The sequence below is a fragment of the Ranitomeya imitator genome, chromosome 3, assembly GCF_032444005.1.
Source record: "Ranitomeya imitator isolate aRanImi1 chromosome 3, aRanImi1.pri, whole genome shotgun sequence".
Lineage (NCBI taxonomy): Eukaryota > Metazoa > Chordata > Amphibia > Anura > Dendrobatidae > Ranitomeya > Ranitomeya imitator.
Window position 1 is genome coordinate 775,203,311 of NC_091284.1, and position 19,167 is coordinate 775,222,477.

Sequence of the window (19,167 nt, forward strand, 5' to 3'; positions counted from 1 at the left end):
ATCCACCCCTGCGTCTGAATGAGGCATTGTCTTAAAGTTGGACAGTTTGAGTAAATGTGCCCCTATATGCTCCGAATATGCAGCCATTTTTAAAGCCCAGTTACAATGCAGAAGAAAAATTCAGAGCGAAAACATAAAAAGGCAGATGTACAAATCCAGATCCATGTTACGTTATAGAGAAACAGAAGATTTCATTTTTTCCTGTTGCATAGGGTAGAATCCAATCTATATTTGCTGAAAAATCCATGCATTTCGCACTACCTGGCCCAACCTTGTTGCAAAATCTCCAGGGAAAAAGTCTGCCAGGAGTGGACACAGCCTGAGCCTTATTAGCCAGCAGCATAACGTAGATCTGGGCTGTAAATGTCAACTGCCCCTTTAATAAGAGTCAGGAAGTGATTGGGTTTCTTTTTTTCTCCCAGCAGTCTCTCCGCCCAACCAGGAACTTTGCATTGCATTATATACAGAAAGAACATATTCCTGCTCATGTGCAGCTGAACATTGCTGGTGACACAGAGGACACAGACCCTGGTGACACAAAAGACACAGGCCCTGGTGACACAGAAGACACAGGCCCTGGTGATTAGTGTCTGCAGACAGGTGGGTGCTTCTATGCTCACCATGGTGTTGCCATATACAGAGGGAAAGTTACATTGTTGCAGATTCTCCCTTATTTGTGTAAACAGCAATCACTTCCCGTAATGTAGCCACTGTCAGATTGTACATTGTCACTACACACCCTGCTCCTTACAGTCACCTGTCACTCAGTAACTCCTGCACAGCAGAAAAGATCAGGGCGGGAATCAGTGACCCTACACGGAAAATGCCAGGTCCACGAGAGCCTTATTCTTATTGATCCTCCCACATTGTGTCAAAAATAATTAATGGTAAATTCTGCGTGGGTTCCATCCTTCCATTCCTCTCTTTTCCTCTCTTCTCTTCTTCACACAGGTATTTTATCCATCCATCCATTTGTGTGCTGACTGCAAGTGTGAACAGATTCATATCTAGCAAGCTTTGCTCAGGGTATTTTAATCCATCACTCCTGTGTTGTTTTTATTTTTTATTTTTTCCCTCTGTTTTTGGTTTCTGATTTAACCCCTTTACCCCCAAGCGTGGTTTGCACGTCAATGACCGGGCCAATTTTTACAATTCTGACCACTGTCCCTTTATGAGGTTATAACTCTGGAACGCTTCAACGGATCCCAGTGATTCTGACATTGTTTTCTCATCACATATTGTACTTCATGATAGTGGTAAAATGTCTTTCATGTTACCTGCGTTTGTTTGTGAAAAAAAACGGAAATTTGGCGAAAATTTTGAAAATTTCGCAATTTTCCAACTTTGAATTTTTATGCAATTAAATCACAGAGATATGTCACACAAAATACTTAATAAACAACATCTCCCACATGTCTACTTTACATCAGCACAATTTTGGAACCAAAATTTTTTTTCGTTAGGGAGTTATAAGGGTTAAAACTTGACCAGCAATTTCTCATTTTTACAACACCATTTTTTTTTAGGGACCACATCTCATTTGAAGTCATTTTGTGGGGTCTATATGATACCCAAGTGTGACACCATTCTAAAAACTGCACCCCTCAAGGTGCTCAAAACCACATTCAAGAAGTTTATTAACCCTTCAGGTGTTTCACAGGAATTTTTGGAATGTTTAAAAAATTTACTTCAGCTCCAATTTGTTTTATTTTACCAACGGTTACAGGAGAAAATGGACCCGAAAGTTGTTGTACAATTTGTCCTGAGTACGCCGATACCCCATATGTGGGGGTAAACCACTGTTTGGGCACAAGACAGAGCTCGGAAGCAAAGCAGCGCCATTTGACTTTTCAATGCAAAATTGACTGGAATTGAGATGGGACGCCATGTTACGTTTGGAAAGCCACTCATGTGCCTAAACATTGAAACCCCCCACAAGTGACACCATTTTGAAAAGTAGACCCCCTAAGGAACTTATCTAGAGTGTGGTGAGCACTTTGACCCACCAAGTGCTTCACAGAAGTTTATAATGCAGAACTGTAAAAATAAAAAATCATATTTTTTTCACAAAAATTATCTTTTCGCCCCCAATTTTTTATTTTCCCAAGGGTAAGAGTAGAAATTGGACCCCAAAGTTGTTGTACAATTTGTCCTGAGTACGCTGATACCCCATATGTGGGGGTAAACCACTGTTTGGGCGCATGGGAGAGCTCGGAAGGGAAGGAGCGCCGTTTGACTTTTCAATGCAAAATTGACAGGAATTGAGATGGGACGCCATGTTGCGTTTGGAGAGCCCCTGATGTGCCTAAACATTGAAACCCCCCACAAGTGACACCATTTTGGAAAGTAGACCCCCTAAGGAACTTATCTAGAGGTGTGGTGAGCACTTTGACCCACCAAGTGTTTCACAGAAGCTTATAATGCAGAGCCGTAAAAATAAAACAAAAATTTTTCCCACCAAAATTATTTTTTAGCCCCCAGTTTTGTATTTTCCCGAGGGTAGCAGGAGAAATTGGACCCCAAAAGTTGTTGTCCAATTTGTCCTGAGTACGCTGATACCCCATGTGTGGGGTTGGTTCACGGGAGAGCTCGGAAGGGAAGGAGCACTGTTTTACTTTTTCAACGCAGAATTGGCTGGAATTGAGATCGGACGCCATGTCGCGTTTGGAGAGCCCCTGATGTGCCTAAACAGTGGAAACCCCCAATTCTAACTGGGCGCATGGGAGGGCTCGGAAGGGAAGGAGTGCCATTTGGAATGCAGTCTTAGATGGAATGGTCTGCAGGCGTCACATTGCGTTTGCAGAGCCACTAATTTACCTAAACAGTAGAAACCCCCCACAAGTGACACCATATTGGAAAGTAGACCCCCTTAGGAACTCATCTAGATGTGTTGTGAGTAGTGTTGAGCATTCCGATACCGCAAGTATCGGGTATCGGCCGATACTTGCGGTATCGGAATTCCGATACCGAGATCCGATATTTTTGTGATATCGGGTATCGGTATCGGAAGTGTAAAATAAAGAATTAAAATAAAAAATATTGTTATATTCACCTCTCCGGCGGCCCCTGGACATCAGCGGGAGGATCCGGCGTCCGGCACGGCTTCTTTCTTCAAAATGCGCGCCTTCAGGACCTGTGGAATGACGTCCCGGCTTCTGATTGGTCGCGTGCCGCCCATGTGACCGCCACGCGACCAATCAGAAGCCGCGACGTCATTCCTCAGCTAAAGTCCTAGAATGAGCGCCTTCTAGGACCTGAGGAATGACGTCGCGGCTTCTGATTGGTCGCGTGGCGGTCACATGGGCGGCACGCGACCAATCAGAAGCCGGGACGTCATTCCACAGGTCCTGAAGGCGCGCATTTTGAAGAAAGAAGCCGTGCCGGACGCCGGATCCTCCCGCTGATGTCCAGGGGCCGCCGGAGAGGTGAATATAACAATATTTTTTATTTTAATTCTTTATTTTACACTTTAATATGGATCCCAGGGCCTGAAGGAGAGTTTCCTCTCCTTCAGACCCTGGGATCCATGAGGATACATTCCGATACTTGATGTCCCATTGACTTGTATTGGTATCGGATATCGGTATCGGCGATATCCGATATTTTTCGGGTATCGGCCGATACTATCCGATACCGATACTTTCAAGTATCGGACGGTATCGCTCAACACTAGTTGTGAGAGCTTTGAACCCCCAAGTGTTTCACTACAGTTTATAACTCAGAGCCGTGCAAATAAAAAATATTTTTTTCCACAAAAAATATTTTTTAGCCCCCAGTTTTGTGTTTTTCCAAGGGAAACAGGAGAAATTGGACCCTAAATATTGTTGTCCAATTTGTCCTGAGTACGCTGATACCCGATATGTGGGGGGGGGGGGGAACCACCGTTTGAGCACATGGCAGAGCTCGGGCATCATTTGGAATACAGACTTAAGGTACCGTCACACTCAGTGACGCTGCAGCGATATAGACAACGATCCGACCTAAAGTAAATCGCTGGAGTGTCGCTGTTTAGGTCGCTGTAGAGACGTCAAACACAGTAACGCCAGAACGATCCGCATCACATTGCATTTGCAGAGCCCCTAATGTACCTAAACAGTAGAAACCCCCCACAAGTGACCCCATATTGGAAACTAGACCCCACAAGGAACTCATCTAGATGTGTTGTGAGAGCTTTGAACCCCCAAGTGTTTCACTACAGTTTATAACGCAGAGCCGTGAAAATAAAAAATCTTTTTTTTTCCACAAAAATTATTTTTTAGCCCCCAGTTTTGTATTTTTCCAAGGGTAACAGGAGAAATTGGACCCCAAAAGTTGTTTTCCAATTTGTCCTGAGTACGCTGATACCCCATATGTTGGGGTAAACCCCTGTTTGGGCACACGGGAGAGCTCGGAAGGGAAGGAGCACTGTTTTACTTTTTCAACACAGAATTGGCTGGAATTGAGATCGGACGCCATGTCGCGTTTGGAGAGCCCCTGATGTGCCTAAACAGTGGAAACCCCCCAACTATAACTGAAACCCTAATCCAAACACACCCCTAACCCAAATCCCAACGGTAACCCTAACCACACCTCTAACCCAGACACACCCCTAACCCTAATTCCAACCCTATTCCCAACCGTAATATGTAATCCAAACCCCAACCCTAACTGTAGCCTTAACCCTAGCCCCAACCCTAACCCTAGCCTGCTCTGAGCAGGCACTTGGTAAGCCACCTCCCTCCCTGCAGGACCCGGATGCCGCGGCCATTTTGGATCCGGGGCTGCTGCAGGGAGGGAGGTAAGGAGACCCTTGCAGCAACGCGATCACATCGCGTTGCTCTGGGGGTCTCAGGGAAGCACGCAGGGAGCCCCCTCCCTGCGCGATGCTTCCCTATACCGCCGGCACACCGCGATCATGTTTGATCGTGGTGTGCCGGGGGTTATTGTGCCGGGGGCGGTCCGTGACCGCTCCTGGCACATAGTGCCGGATGTCAGCTGCGATAGGCAGCTGACACCCGGCCGCGATCGGCCTCGCTCCCCCTGTGAGCGCGGCCGATCGCGCTGGACGTACTATTCCGACCTTGGGAATTAAGGCCCACCCCACATGGACGGAATAGCACGTCCAATGACAGAAAGGGGTTAAAGTGTTCAAAGCTATTTTTTTTTCTTTCTTCCTCTTTCTCACTGTTTTATGGCTTTGTTCAGCATTGGTTGTTTACCCTCCATAGTAATGCCTGCTCTGGCCTTATGCTAATTGGTTGATTGCTGATTGGGATCATTTGGTTTCTGATGCTAGCAGTCACTCCATTTAATATATATTTAGTCTGGCTGGGATAGGACGCTTGCGGGTTCGCATGTGCAGCAGATTTTAAGTGCGACAGTTTAAAGTGCTTTGCAGTTAGACTATAGCAGTTGGACAGGGCAGGAGACAGGTAAGGTGCATAAGTTTTTCAAATAATCATACTTCTTGGTCAGTCGTACTACATTATGCATTGATCATATCAATCTGCTTCTTATTTGTTTTTACTTCTGCTTACTCACAACTCGCCCGCCCTTTAACACATTCTGGGAACTCTCTCTATATCCACCCCTCCCTTCTCCCCTCTCCCATGTATAACTCTGAGGCTCTACTGACATTTCTTACCCACTCCAAACCAGCCACTACCGCCATGCAGCACTCAAAACGTTCATACAAATCATCCCACCACCTGCTCTTTCTGTTTTTTCTCCTTCTACTAGTTGCAGGTGACATCTCCCCAAACCCTGGACCTCCCTCCACCAGCATACATTACTCTCCTCCAGCTACATATAGAAACCCTGCTCATCTTATTAACATTCAGTGCATGCCTTCTCCTATTGCTTTCCACTGTGCTCTCTGGAATGCACGGTCTGTGTGTAACAAACTAACTTACATTCACGATTTTTTCCTCTCTAATTCCCTTAACCTTCTGGCTATTACAGAAACCTGGATCCAGCACTCAGACACCACTGCCGCTGCCGCTCTCTCATTTGGTGGGCTGAAATTATCACATACTACCAGACCTGAGAACAGACAGGGTGGAGGTGTTGGTTTATTCCTTTCATCACAATGTGCTTTCCAGGTCATCCCCCGGGTTCCCTCACTTACATTTCCTTCCTTTGAAGTCCACACCGTCAGACTCTTTAAGCCCTTCCCCTTGCGGGTGGCGGTTGTTTATTGCCCTCCATGCTCCTCCTGCCTGTTTCTAGACCACTTTGCCACCTGGCTTACTCACTTTCTATCCTGTGACATCCCCACCCTCATCATGGGAGACTTTAACATCCCCATCAATGATCCCCTCTCCCAATCTGCCTCTCATCTTCTCTCTCTAACTTCTTCATTCAACCTCTCACAGTTTACTAATTCTCCCACGCATGAGGAGGGGAATACTCTGGACCTGGTTTTCTCCCGTCCCGGATCGCTGCACGACTTTACTACCTCCACTCTCCTGCTCTCGGACCACAACCTTCTTTCCTTCTCTGTCAAGAATTGTCTCCTCACCCGGGACACCCCCACTTACCACACTTATCGGAATACATGTACCATTAATACCCAGCAGCTTATGGACAACCTCCACACATCTTTAGCCCCCATCTCCTCACTGTCTTGTCCAGACTTAGCATTGTCACACTTCAATATTACACTGAAGAATGCCCTGGATGAAGCAGCACCTTCTACACGCAGAAAGACCCGACACAGACAACGGCAGCCGTGGCACACTATGCAAACACGCTTTCTTCAGCGCTGCTCAAGGTGTGCAGAGCCGGAGTGGAGAAAATCACTCGTAGCAGAAGACTCCACTATAAGTTCATGCTCAAAACCTATAACTCTGCCCTTTATCTGGCCAAACAATCCTACTTCACCACACTCATCACCTCACTATCCAACAACCCAAAATGACTTTTTGAAACCATAAACTCCCTCCTGAAACCTAAAGTACAGGCCTCCATCTCCAATCTCAGTGGTGAGGATCTGGCCACTTATTTCCTACAAAAAAATCAACCACATCCATCAGGATATCTCAGCCCAATCTCATCAGTGCCTGGATCCCCTTCCCTGCCGCACCTCAAGCTCACTAGACATCTTTGAGCCTGTTTCAGAAGAAGAATTTTCCAAGCTCCTCACTTCTGCTCGGCCTACAACCTGCAATAGTGACCCCATTCCTTCACCTCTCCTTCAGTCTCTCTCACCAGTGGTCACCAATCACCTGACTAAAATATTTAACCTCTCTCTTTCTTCAGGTATCTTTCCCTCCTCATTTAAACATGCCATCATTACCCCTTTACTTAAAAAGCCATCCCAGGACCAGAACTGCACGGCTAACTACAGACCTGTCTCTAACCTTTCCTTCATCTCTAAACTCCTGGAACGCTTGGTCCACTCCCGTCTAATCCACTATCTCTCGGATAACTCTCTTTTTGACCCCTTACAATCTGGTTTCCACTCTTTACACTCCACTGAAACTGCCCTCACTAAAGTCTCTAATGATCTAATAACAGCTAAATCTAAAGGTCATTGCTCTTTGCTGATTCTCCTGGATCTATCTGCCGCATTTGACACTGTGGATCACCAGCTCCTCCTCACTATGCTCTGCTCCATAGGCCTCAAGGACACAGCCTTCTCCTGGTTCTCCTCCTACCTCTCTGACCGCTCCTTCACTGTATCTTTTGCCAGCTCCTCTTCCTCTCCTTGTCCCCTTACTATCGGGGTTCCGCAGGGCTCAGTCCTGGGCCCCCTCCTCTTCTCTCTATACACTGCCCCTATTGGATAAACAATCAGCAGATTTGGGTTCCAGTACCATCTCTATGCTGACGACACCCAATTATACACTTCTTCCCCCGACATCACCCCTACCCTAATTCACAATACCAAGGATTGTCTGTCTGCTGTCTCTAACATCATGTCCTCCCTCTATCTGAAACTAAATCTCTCCAAAACTGAACTACTTGTGTTTCTCCCTTCTACTAACCTCACTCTACCCAACATCGAAATTACCCTGGAGGGTTCAACCATAACTCCCAAGCAGCATGCCCGCTGTCTTGGGGTCATATTCGACACCGAACTTTCCTTTACTCCCTATATCCGATCACTCACTCGCTCCTGCATCTTAAAAACATCTCCAGAATCCGACCTTTTCTCACCTTTGAAACTGCTAAGACTCTTACAGATGCTCTTATTCATTCTTGTCTGGACTACTGCAACTTTCTTCTGATCGGTCTCCCTCTTTCCAAACTTTCTCCTCTCCAATCCATCTTGAATGCGGCAGCCAGGGTCATATTTCTGTCCAGCCGCTTCACCGATGCCTCCATCTTGTGCCAGTCATTGCACTGGCTACCCATTCGCTACAGGGTCCAGTATAAACTCATCTCTCTCACCCACAAAGCTCTCCACAGTTCTGCACCGCCTTATATCTCCTCTCTCATCCCTGTCTATCACCCTACACGTGATTCATTCTACAAATGACCTAAGACTAACATCCCCCGTAATCCGAACCTCGCACATCCGTCTTCAAGACTTCTCTCATGCTGCACCAGGTCTCTGGAATGCACTTCCCCAGACGATCAGACTGATACCTAGCCCCGCTCTAATCAAGCGCGCTTTAAAAACCCATCTCTTCAAACAAGCCTACCACATCAACTACTCAGTAGACTAACTTTGCCCTGTTCCCTCCTTCCAAATATTATTCTGAATGTGCACCCTACTATTCTTCTGTCTCCACACCCTCCATGCACACGATAACTGCACTTGATACTTGACTATTGCACTTAAACACACGGGCTGATGACCGGATCATGCAGCTTTATATGAAAATCCCTATTTATTATAATTGCCAGAGCTGAAATAACAAGCACTTTTCACCTATTGTGTCTTAACTTGTACTGAATTTATTGTCTGTACATGTCCCTGCTTAATTGTAAAGTGCTGCGGAATATGTTGGCGCTATATAAATAAAAATTATTATTATTATCCGCACTCATAAGTTTCTGTTGAGAGATTCAGACTATAAGATGGAACCAGAAAAATGCAACTTATTACCGATCCACAATATGGTTAATATGTTGCTGATCATTGGGGTTCAACTGATTGCAGGAATCGGGGTCCGGAGTGCCAAAATTTAAAAGAACAGCGGTCAAACATGCACGTTGCTCCATCACAACAGGGGACACCCGGTCTTTTGATCTTTGAAGGTCCCTTGCATCCTATTTCCTTGTGAATGTCACCAGCTTTTTCCTGCACAAACTGAGAGTAGCATAATGTAGGGGCAGAGACCCTAATGCAAGCAATGTGTCACTTTCTATCCTACTCTCTGCTCCTGTATAACTGCTCACACTCTATTCATTGTCATTTTTCTGTCAATACTGTGCATAGGCAGAAAACTGCCAATTGGTACAGAAATAATGAATATCGAATACTACATTGCTGCAAGTTTTATAGTCCTCTAGTGATAATCTCCTGCTGATAAAAGTGTTTTACTAACGTAAGACGTATAACTCGGATGAGGATTGCAACTCAAAACTCAGACTGGCTGTCTGTTATCCTGACCCAAAACAACTATTTCTATGCAACCGACAGTCATTCTGAGCATTGCGTTTGCTATCCTCTGACTCTTCCCTAAAACTATAACAAGCAGCCCAGTAATTGATTCAGCACTGGAATAAGGGTCTCTGCCCATATATTACGCAGCTCTCACATAAGGTAGCAAAGCCTAGAGATCAATTCTCTATAAGTCACGTCAAATATATGTTTTTAAATAAATATATGTACATTGCAATACTCCGTCCTGTTTAAAACCTAGATTTTACCAGTAGTAAAGGCAGTTAGACCCTATTTGTTTGTATAGAAGCATTATCTGAGCATCCTCTAATTGGGGCAGAGATCATTGTAAAGGGAGGGAAAGGAGGCGTGCTGTGATATAACTTGGACTATGTGTTATCAGCCCTTGTAATCCTGTCTGTGGTGATACTGAGACTGCTGAAAAGTCAACTGTGCAGAAGCACAGTTTGAATCTAGTATAAGGCTTCGTAGCCAGTGTGAAAATTGCAGGAATTCTGCATAGTGATGGGGAATATTGAAGGAAAACAAACCCCACTTAGTATAAAAGTTTGATTTCAACAAATTGTGGCACGGTGGCTCAGTGGTTAGCACGGTTTCCTTGCAGTGCTGGGATCCTAGGTTTAAGTGCCACCAATGATAACATCGGTAGGAGTTTCCCCATGTTCTCCAGTTTCCTCCCACACTCTAAAGACCATACAGATAGGGAATGTAGATTGTGAGCCCCAATGGGATGATAATGTGTGTAAAGCGCTGGGGAATATAATGGTGCTATGTAACTAACTAAAATAATGCTGCCCTCCATGAGTGAGCGACAAACTGCCGGAGTGAACAGTCTCTTTACGCAGGGAGCAAGCTGTTAATCAGCAGAGCAGTGTGCGGGGAGCGGCTGCACATGAATAAACATGACTCATCTTTGGCCGCACAATGTGAGGATTAAAAAGTAAGTTCACCAAAACTACTTAAAGGGGTTGTTAAAGGGAATCTGTCACAAGGTTTTTACAACTTAATCTGAGAGCAGCATGATGTGGAGACAGAGACCCTGATTCCAGTGAAGTGTCACTTGCTAGGCTGCTTCGTGTAGTTAGATAAAATCACTGTTTTATCAGCAGGAGATTATCCATATTCATGAGCTCTGTATAACCCCACCCATACCTCCAGCTTTCTGCCTATGCACGGAGTACGCAGAAAGCAGCAGCGGGGTTCTACAGAGCTCAGCATTCAGAGCAATGCTAGATCAGCAGCAGATAAAACAGTTTTTAGTAAAAAATCAGAGTCACTGCCCTGACATCATGCTGCTCTCACATGGGGTAGCAAAAGCTTGTGTCAGATTCCTATTAATAAAAGATTATTTTAATCTGAGGCTTTTTAGATGGCGGCAGCATTTATTCCTCCAGTTCTTTCTAGTGGCATGTTGAAGTGTCCAGAGCATGTATATACAGCTCTGGCAAAAATTAAGACACCACTATAAAATGTTCAGTTTGTCTGATTTTTCTCTTTTATAAGTATATTTTTGAGTAAAATGTAAATTTTTCTTTTATTCCATAAACCTCTCACACGATATCTCCGAATTTCCAAGCAATACATTTTGTATTTATTTTCTGACAAAGAAAAATGGTCAAAATTAAAAAAACAACAACAGTGCTTTCAGACCTCAAATAACGCAAATAAAACAAGTTCATAATCATTTAGAAACAACAATACTAATGTTTTAACTCAGGAAGAGTTCAGAAATCAATATTTTGTGGAATAACCATGATTTTTAATCACAGCTTTCATTTGTTCTTTCACACTGCTTTTGGGCCACTCCTGGTACAAAAATGTAATCAGTTCTTCTTTGTTTGATGGCTTGTGACGATCCATCTTCCTCTGATTACACTCCAGAGGTTTTCAATGGGGTTCAGGTCTGGAGATTGGGCTGCCCATGACAGGGATTTGTTGTGGTGGTCCTTCATCCACACCTGTGGCATGGCACATTGTCCTGCTGGAAAAAAACAGTCCTCAGAGTTGGGGAACATTGTCTGAGCAGAAGGAATCAACTGTTTTTCCAGGATAACCGCGGGATGTCTACGTCCTTTATGACATCATCGTCGCTGTGCCCGTTGCTGATTGGTCGAGGCCTGGCGGCCTCGACCAATCAGAGACGCGGGATTTCTACGTCGATGCTGTGCCGGTCTCTGATTGGTCGAGGCCTGGCGGCCTTGACCAATCAGAGACGCGGGATTTCCAGGACCGACAGACAGACAGAAAGACAGACAGACAGACAGAAAGACAGACAGACGGAAAAACCCTTAGACAATTATATATATAGACTAGATTGTGGCCCGATTCTAATGCATCAGGTATTCTAGAATATGCATGTCCCCGTAGTATATGGACTGTTATGAAAGGCAATTCAGTACCACAATTGACATAGCGGTCAGAGCACATACAGTGATCTGACAATAACCCAAAATCATAGAACGAGCTCTGAGACGTGGGAACTCTGCAGACCGCAATCCCTAATCCTCTCCAAACAACACTAGAGGCAGCCGTGGATTGCGCCTAACTCTGCCTATGCAACTCGGCACAGCCTGAGAAACTAACTAGCCTGATGATAGAAAATAAGCCTACCTTGCCTCAGAGAAATACCCCAAAGGAAAAGGCAGCCCCCCACATATAATGACTGTGAGTTAAGATGAAAAGACAAACGTAGAGATGAAATAGATTCAGCAAAGTGAGGCCCGACTTTCTTAACAGATCGAGGATAGAAAAGGTAACTTTGCGGTCTACACAAACCCTAAAGAAAACCACGCAAAGGGGGCAAAAAGACCCTCCGTACCGAACTAACGGCACGGAGGTACACCCTTTGCGTCCCAGAGCTTCCAGCAACAAATTAGACAAGCTGGACAGAAAAAATAGCAAACAAATAGCAAAGAAGAACTTAGCTATGCAGAGCAGCAGGCCACAGGAATGATCCAAGGAAAAGCAAGTCCAACACTGGAACATTGACAGGAAGCCAGGATCAAAGCATTAGGTGGAGTTAAGTAGAGAAGCACCTAACGACCTCACCAGATCACCTGAGGGAGGAAACTCAGAAGCCGCAGTACCACTTCCCTCCACCAACAGAAGCTCACAGAGAGAATCAGCCGAAGTACCACTTGTGACCACAGGAGGGAGCTCTGCCACAGAATTCACAACAGTACCCCCCCCCTTGAGGAGGAGTCACCGAACCCTCACCAGAGCCCCCAGGCCGACCAGGATGAGCCACATGAAAGGCACGAACAAGATCGGGAGCATGGACATCAGAGGCAAAAACCCAGGAATTATCTTCCTGAGCATAACCCTTCCATTTAACCAGATACTGGAGTTTCCGTCTAGAAACACGAGAATCCAAAATCTTCTCCACAATATACTCCAATTCCCCCTCCACCAAAACCGGGGCAGGAGGATCAACAGATGGAACCATAGGTGCCACGTATCTCCGCAACAATGACCTATGGAATACGTTATGTATGGAAAAAGAATCTGGAAGGGTCAGACGAAAAGACACAGGATTAAGAACCTCAGAAATCCTATACGGACCAATGAAACGAGGTTTAAACTTAGGAGAGGAAACCTTCATAGGAATATGACGAGAAGATAACCAAACCAGATCCCCAACACGAAGTCGGGGACCCACACGGCGTCTGCGATTAGCGAAACATTGAGCCTTCTCCTGGGACAAGGTCAAATTGTCCACTACATGAGTCCAAATCTGCTGCAACCTGTCCACCACAGTATTCACACCAGGACAGTCCGAAGACTCAACCTGTCCTGAAGAGAAACGAGGATGGAACCCAGAATTGCAGAAAAATGGCGAAACCAAGGTAGCCGAGCTGGCCCGATTATTAAGGGCGAACTCAGCCAAAGGCAAAAAGGACACCCAGTCATCCTGATCGGCAGAAACAAAGCATCTCAGATATGTTTCCAAGGTCTGATTGGTTCGTTCGGTCTGGCAATTAGTCTGAGGATGGAAAGCCGAGGAAAAAGACAAGTCAATGCCCATCCTACCACAAAAGGCTCGCCAAAACCTTGAAACAAACTGGGAACCTCTGTCAGAAACGATATTCTCTGGAATGCCATGTAAACGAACCACATGCTGGAAGAACAATGGCACCAAATCAGAGGAGGAAGGCAATTTAGACAAGGGTACCAGATGGACCATCTTAGAAAAGCGATCACAGACCACCCAAATGACTGACATCTTTTGAGAAACGGGAAGATCAGAAATAAAATCCATAGAGATATGTGTCCAAGGCCTCTTCGGGACCGGCAAGGGCAAAAGCAACCCACTGGCACGAGAACAGCAGGGCTTAGCCCGAGCACAAATCCCACAGGACTGCACAAAAACACGCACATCCCGCGACAGAGACGGCCACCAAAAGGATCTAGCCACCAACTCTCTGGTACCAAAGATTCCAGGATGACCAGCCAACACCGAGCAATGAACCTCAGAGATAACTTTATTGGTCCACCTATCAGGGACAAACAGTCTCTCCGCTGGACAACGATCAGGTTTATTAGCCTGAAATTTTTGCAGCATCCGCCGCAAATCAGGGGAGATGGCAGACACAATTACTCCTTCCTTGAGGATACCCGCCGGCTCAGACAAACCCGGAGAGTCGGGCACAAAACTCCTAGACAGAGCATCCGCCTTCACATTTTTAGAGCCCGGAAGGTACGAAATCACAAAGTCAAAACGGGCAAAAAACAGCGACCAACGAGCCTGTCTAGGACTCAACCGCTTAGCAGACTCAAGATAAGTCAAGTTCTTATGATCAGTCAATACCACCACGCGATGCTTAGCTCCTTCAAGCCAATGACGCCACTCCTCGAATGCCCACTTCATGGCCAGCAACTCTCGGTTGCCCACATCATAATTTCGCTCAGCAGGCGAAAACTTCCTGGAAAAAAAAGCGCATGGTTTCATCACTGAGCAATCAGAACCTCTCTGCGACAAAACAGCCCCTGCTCCAATCTCAGAAGCATCAACCTCGACATGGAACGGAAGAGAAACATCTGGTTGACACAACACAGGGGCAGAAGAAAAACGACGCTTCAAGTCTTGAAAAGCTTCCACAGCAGCAGAAGACCAATTGACCAAATCAGCACCCTTCTTGGTCAAATCGGTCAATGGTTTGGCAATACTAGAAAAATTGCAGATGAAGCGACGATAAAAATTAGCAAAGCCCTGGAACTTTTGCAGACTTTTCAGAGATGTCGGCTGAGTCCAATCATGGATGGCTTGGACCTTAACAGGATCCATCTCGATAGTAGAAGGTGAAAAGATGAACCCCAAAAATGAAACCTTCTGCACACCAAAGAGACACTTTGATCCCTTCACAAACAAAGAATTAGCACGCAGGACCTGAAAAACTGTTCTGACCTGCTTCACATGAGACTCCCAATCATCCGAGAAGATCAAAATGTCATCCAAGTACACAATCAGGAATTTATCCAGGTACTCTCGGAAGATGTCATGCATAAAGGACTGAAACACTGATGGAGCATTGGCAAGTCCGAATGGCATTACTAGATACTCAAAATGACCCTCGAGCGTATTAAATGCAGTTTTCCATTCATCTCCTCGCCTGATTCGCACCAGATTATACGCACCACGAAGATCTATCTTGGTGAACCAACTAGCCCCCTTAATCCGAGCAAACAAATCAGATAACAATGGCAAGGGGTACTGAAATTTAACCGTGATCTTATTTAGAAGGCGGTAATCTATACAAGGTCTCAGCAAACCATCCTTCTTGGCTACAAAAAAGAACCCTGCTCCTAATGGTGACAATGACGGGCGAATATGCCCCTTCTCCAGGGATTCCTTCACATAACTGCGCATAGCGGCGTGCTCAGGCACAGATAAATTAAACAGTCGACCTTTTGGGAATTTACTACCAGGAATCAAATTGATAGCACAATCACAATCCCTATGCGGAGGTAGGGCATCGGACTTGGGCTCATCAAATACATCCCGGTAATCAGACAAGAACTCTGGAACCTCAGAAGGGGTGGATGACGAAATTGACAGAAATGGAACATCACCATGTACCCCCTGACAACCCCAGCTGGACACCGATATGGATTTCCAATCTAATACTGGATTATGGGCTTGTAGCCATGGCAACCCCAACACGACCACATCATGCAGATTATGCAACACCAGAAAGCGAATAACCTCCTGATGTGCAGGAGCCATGTACATGGTCAGCTGGGTCCAGTATTGAGGCTTATTCTTGGCCAAAGGCGTGGCATCAATTCCTCTCAATGGAATAGGACACTGCAAGGGCTCTAAGAGAAACCCACAACGCTTAGCATACTCCAAGTCCATCAAATTCAGGGCAGCGCCTGAATCCACAAATGCCATGACAGAATACGATGACAAAGAGCAGATCAAGGTAACGGACAGAAGAAATTTTGACTGTACCATACCAATGGTGGCAGACCTAGCGAACCGCTTAGTGCGCTTAGGACAATCAGAAATAGCATGAGTGGAATCACCACAGTAGAAACACAGCCCATTCAGACGTCTGTGTTCTTGCCGTTCAACTCTGGTCAAAGTCCTATCGCACTGCATAGGCTCAGGTTTAAGCTCAGGTAATACCGCCAAATGGTGCACAGATTTACGCTCACGCAAGCGTCGACCGATCTGAATGGCCAAAGACATAGACTCATTCAAACCAGCAGGCATAGGAAATCCCACCATGACATCCTTAAGGGCTTCAGAGAGACCCTTTCTGAACATAGCTGCCAGCGCAGATTCATTCCATTGAGTGAGCACGGACCACTTTCTAAATTTCTGACAATATACCTCTATCTCATCCTGACCCTGACAAAGAGCCAGCAAATTTTTCTCTGCCTGATCCACTGAATTAGGTTCATCGTACAGCAATCCGAGCGCCAGGAAAAACGCATCGATATTACTCAATGCAGGATCTCCTGGCGCAAGAGAAAATGCCCAGTCCTGAGGGTCGCCGCGCAAAAAAGAAATAACAATCAAAACCTGTTGAACTGGATCACCAGAGGAGCGAGGTTTCAAGTCCAGAAATAATTTACAATTATTTTTGAAACTCAGAAACTTAGTTCTATCTCCAAAAAACAAATCAGGAATAGGAATTCTTGGTTCCAACATAGCTTTCTGATCAATAGTGTCTTGAATCTTTTGTACTCTTGCCGAGAGCTGATCCACAAATGAAGACAGACTTCTAATGTCCATCGCTACACCTGTGTACTGAACCACCCAAATGTCTAGGGGAAAAAAAAGGCAAAACACAGTGCAAAGAAAAAAAAATGGTCTCAGAACTTATTTTTTCCCTCTATTGAGAATCATTAGTACTTTTGGCTTCCTGTACTGTTATGAAAGGCAATTCAGTACCACAATGGACATAGCGGTCAGAGCACATACAGTGATCTGACAATAACCCAAAATCATAGAACGAGCTCTGAGACGTGGGAACTCTGCAGACCGCAATCCCTAATCCTCTCCAAACAACACTAGAGGCAGCCGTGGATTGCGCCTAACTCTGCCTATGCAACTCGGCACAGCCTGAGAAACTAACTAGCCTGAAGATAGAAAATAAGCCTACCTTGCCTCAGAGAAATACCCCAAAGGAAAAGGCAGCCCCCCACATATAATGACTGTGAGTTAAGATGAAAAGACAAACGTAGAGATGAAATAGATTCAGCAAAGTGAGGCCCGACTTTCTTAACGGATCGAGGATAGAAAAGGTAACTTTGCGGTCTACACAAAACCCTAAAGAAAACCACGCAAAGGGGGCAAAAAGACCCTCCGTACCGAACTAACGGCACGGAGGTACACCCTTTGCGTCCCAGAGCTTCCAGCAACAAATTAGACAAGCTGGACAGAAAAAATAGCAAACAAATAGCAAAGAAGAACGTAGCTATGCAGAGCAGCAGGCCAGAGGAATGATCCAGGGAAAAGCAAGTCCAACACTGGAACATTGACAGGAAGCCAGGATCAAAGCATTAGGTGGAGTTAAGTAGAGAAGCACCTAACGACCTCACCAGATCACCTGAGGGAGGAAACTCAGAAGCCGCAGTACCACTTACCTCCACCAACAGAAGCTCACAGAGAGAATCAGCCGAAGTACCACTTGTGACCACAGGAGGGAGCTCTGCCACAGAATTCACAACAATGGACAATGATGATTCCAGAATTCGCGGCAGACTGTGCCCGTCGCTGATTGGTCGAGGCAACCTTTATGACATCATCGTCGCCTTGTTAAAGAATCCCCAGATCATCACCTGGTCGTCTAATGGTTAGACGGAGATCTGGAGAGGCGTACAATCCACAGTGTCTTGCACTCACTGTGAAATTTGGTGGAGGATCGGTGATGATCTGGGGATTCTTCAGCAAGGCTGGAATTGGGCAGGTTGTTCTTTGCGAAGGACGTATGAATCAAGCTCCATACAAGGCTATCCTGGAAAAACAGTTGATTCCTTCTGCTCAGGCAATGTTCCCCAGCTCTGATGCAGAACAATGCGCCATGCCACCCAGCTAGGTCAGTCAAGGTGTGGATGAAGGACCACCACATCAAATCCCTGTCATGGCCAGCCCAATCTCCAGATCTGAACCCCATTAAAAACTTCTGGAAAGTAATCAAGAGGAAGATGGATAGTCACAAGCCATCAAACAAAGAAGAACTGCTTACATTTTTGTACCAAGAGTGGCATAAGGTCACCCAAAAAGCAGTGTGAAAGACTGGTGGAAAGCATGCCAAGACGCATGAAAGCTGTGATTAGAAATCATGGTTATTCCACAAAATATTGATTTCTGAACTCTTCCTGAGAAAACATTAGTATTTTTGTTTCTAAATGATTATGAACTTGTCTTTTGCATTATTTGAGGTCTGCAAGCAATGCTTTTTTTGTTATTTTGACCATTTCTCATTTTCAGAAAATAACTACAAAATTTATTGCTTGGAAGTTCGGAGACATGTTTTCAGTAGTTTATAGAATAAGAGAACAATTTACATTTTACTCAAAAATATACAGTACCTATAAAGAGAAAAATGAGAGAAACTGCAAATTTTGCAGTGGTCTCTTAATTTTTTGCCAGAGCTGTAGATTACATAGATAGATGAAAAGCTGGCAATTCTTCTATCGTGTTCTGTAAAATCACAGCAGGAGCCGACAGGATAGAAGAGATGGATTACATACAGTAAATACAAATAGAATAGGTAGATATACAGATATCTGTGACAAATGCAATTAGTGCAGTGTGTGTGCAAATTAATGGACATGTATTTAATTAATAAAAGATTATTTTTCTGAAAAAAATGGTGTGTGCTCTTGCCAATTTTTGTAACCAGCAGAAGGAAAGCTCACTGCTGAGGGCTGATGTTTATAGCACGGGAAAGGGTAATACTTATGGAGCTTCCCAGGCTATTAATATCAGCTCACAACTGTATACTTAGCCTTTACTGGCTATTAAAATGGGGGACCCTAAAACAAAAATGACGTGGGGTCCCCCTATAATTAATGACCAGCAAAGGCTATGCAGTCAGCTGCGGGCTGATATTAATAGCCTAGGAAGGGGCCATGGATACTGCCCCCCAGGCTAAAAACAT

The 19,167-nt window shown here is 45.2% G+C and overlaps 1 protein-coding gene across 4 annotated transcripts in view; it reads left to right on the plus strand.

Moving 5' to 3' along the window:
- The first annotated feature begins 449 nt into the window (after positions 1 to 449).
- PARP4 (poly(ADP-ribose) polymerase family member 4) overlaps positions 450 to 19,167 on the plus strand; it is a 352,799-nt gene continuing 334,081 nt past the window's right edge. Inside the window, exon 1 of one of the 4 annotated variants that reach the window (XM_069759088.1) lies at positions 450 to 600. The gene's annotated coding sequence lies outside the window, so the exon portion shown is untranslated. Of the gene's footprint in view, positions 601 to 1,006; positions 1,027 to 19,167 lie in introns of those variants that run through there. The other 3 variants (XM_069759086.1, XM_069759089.1, XM_069759087.1) reach the window with 3 other exon arrangements.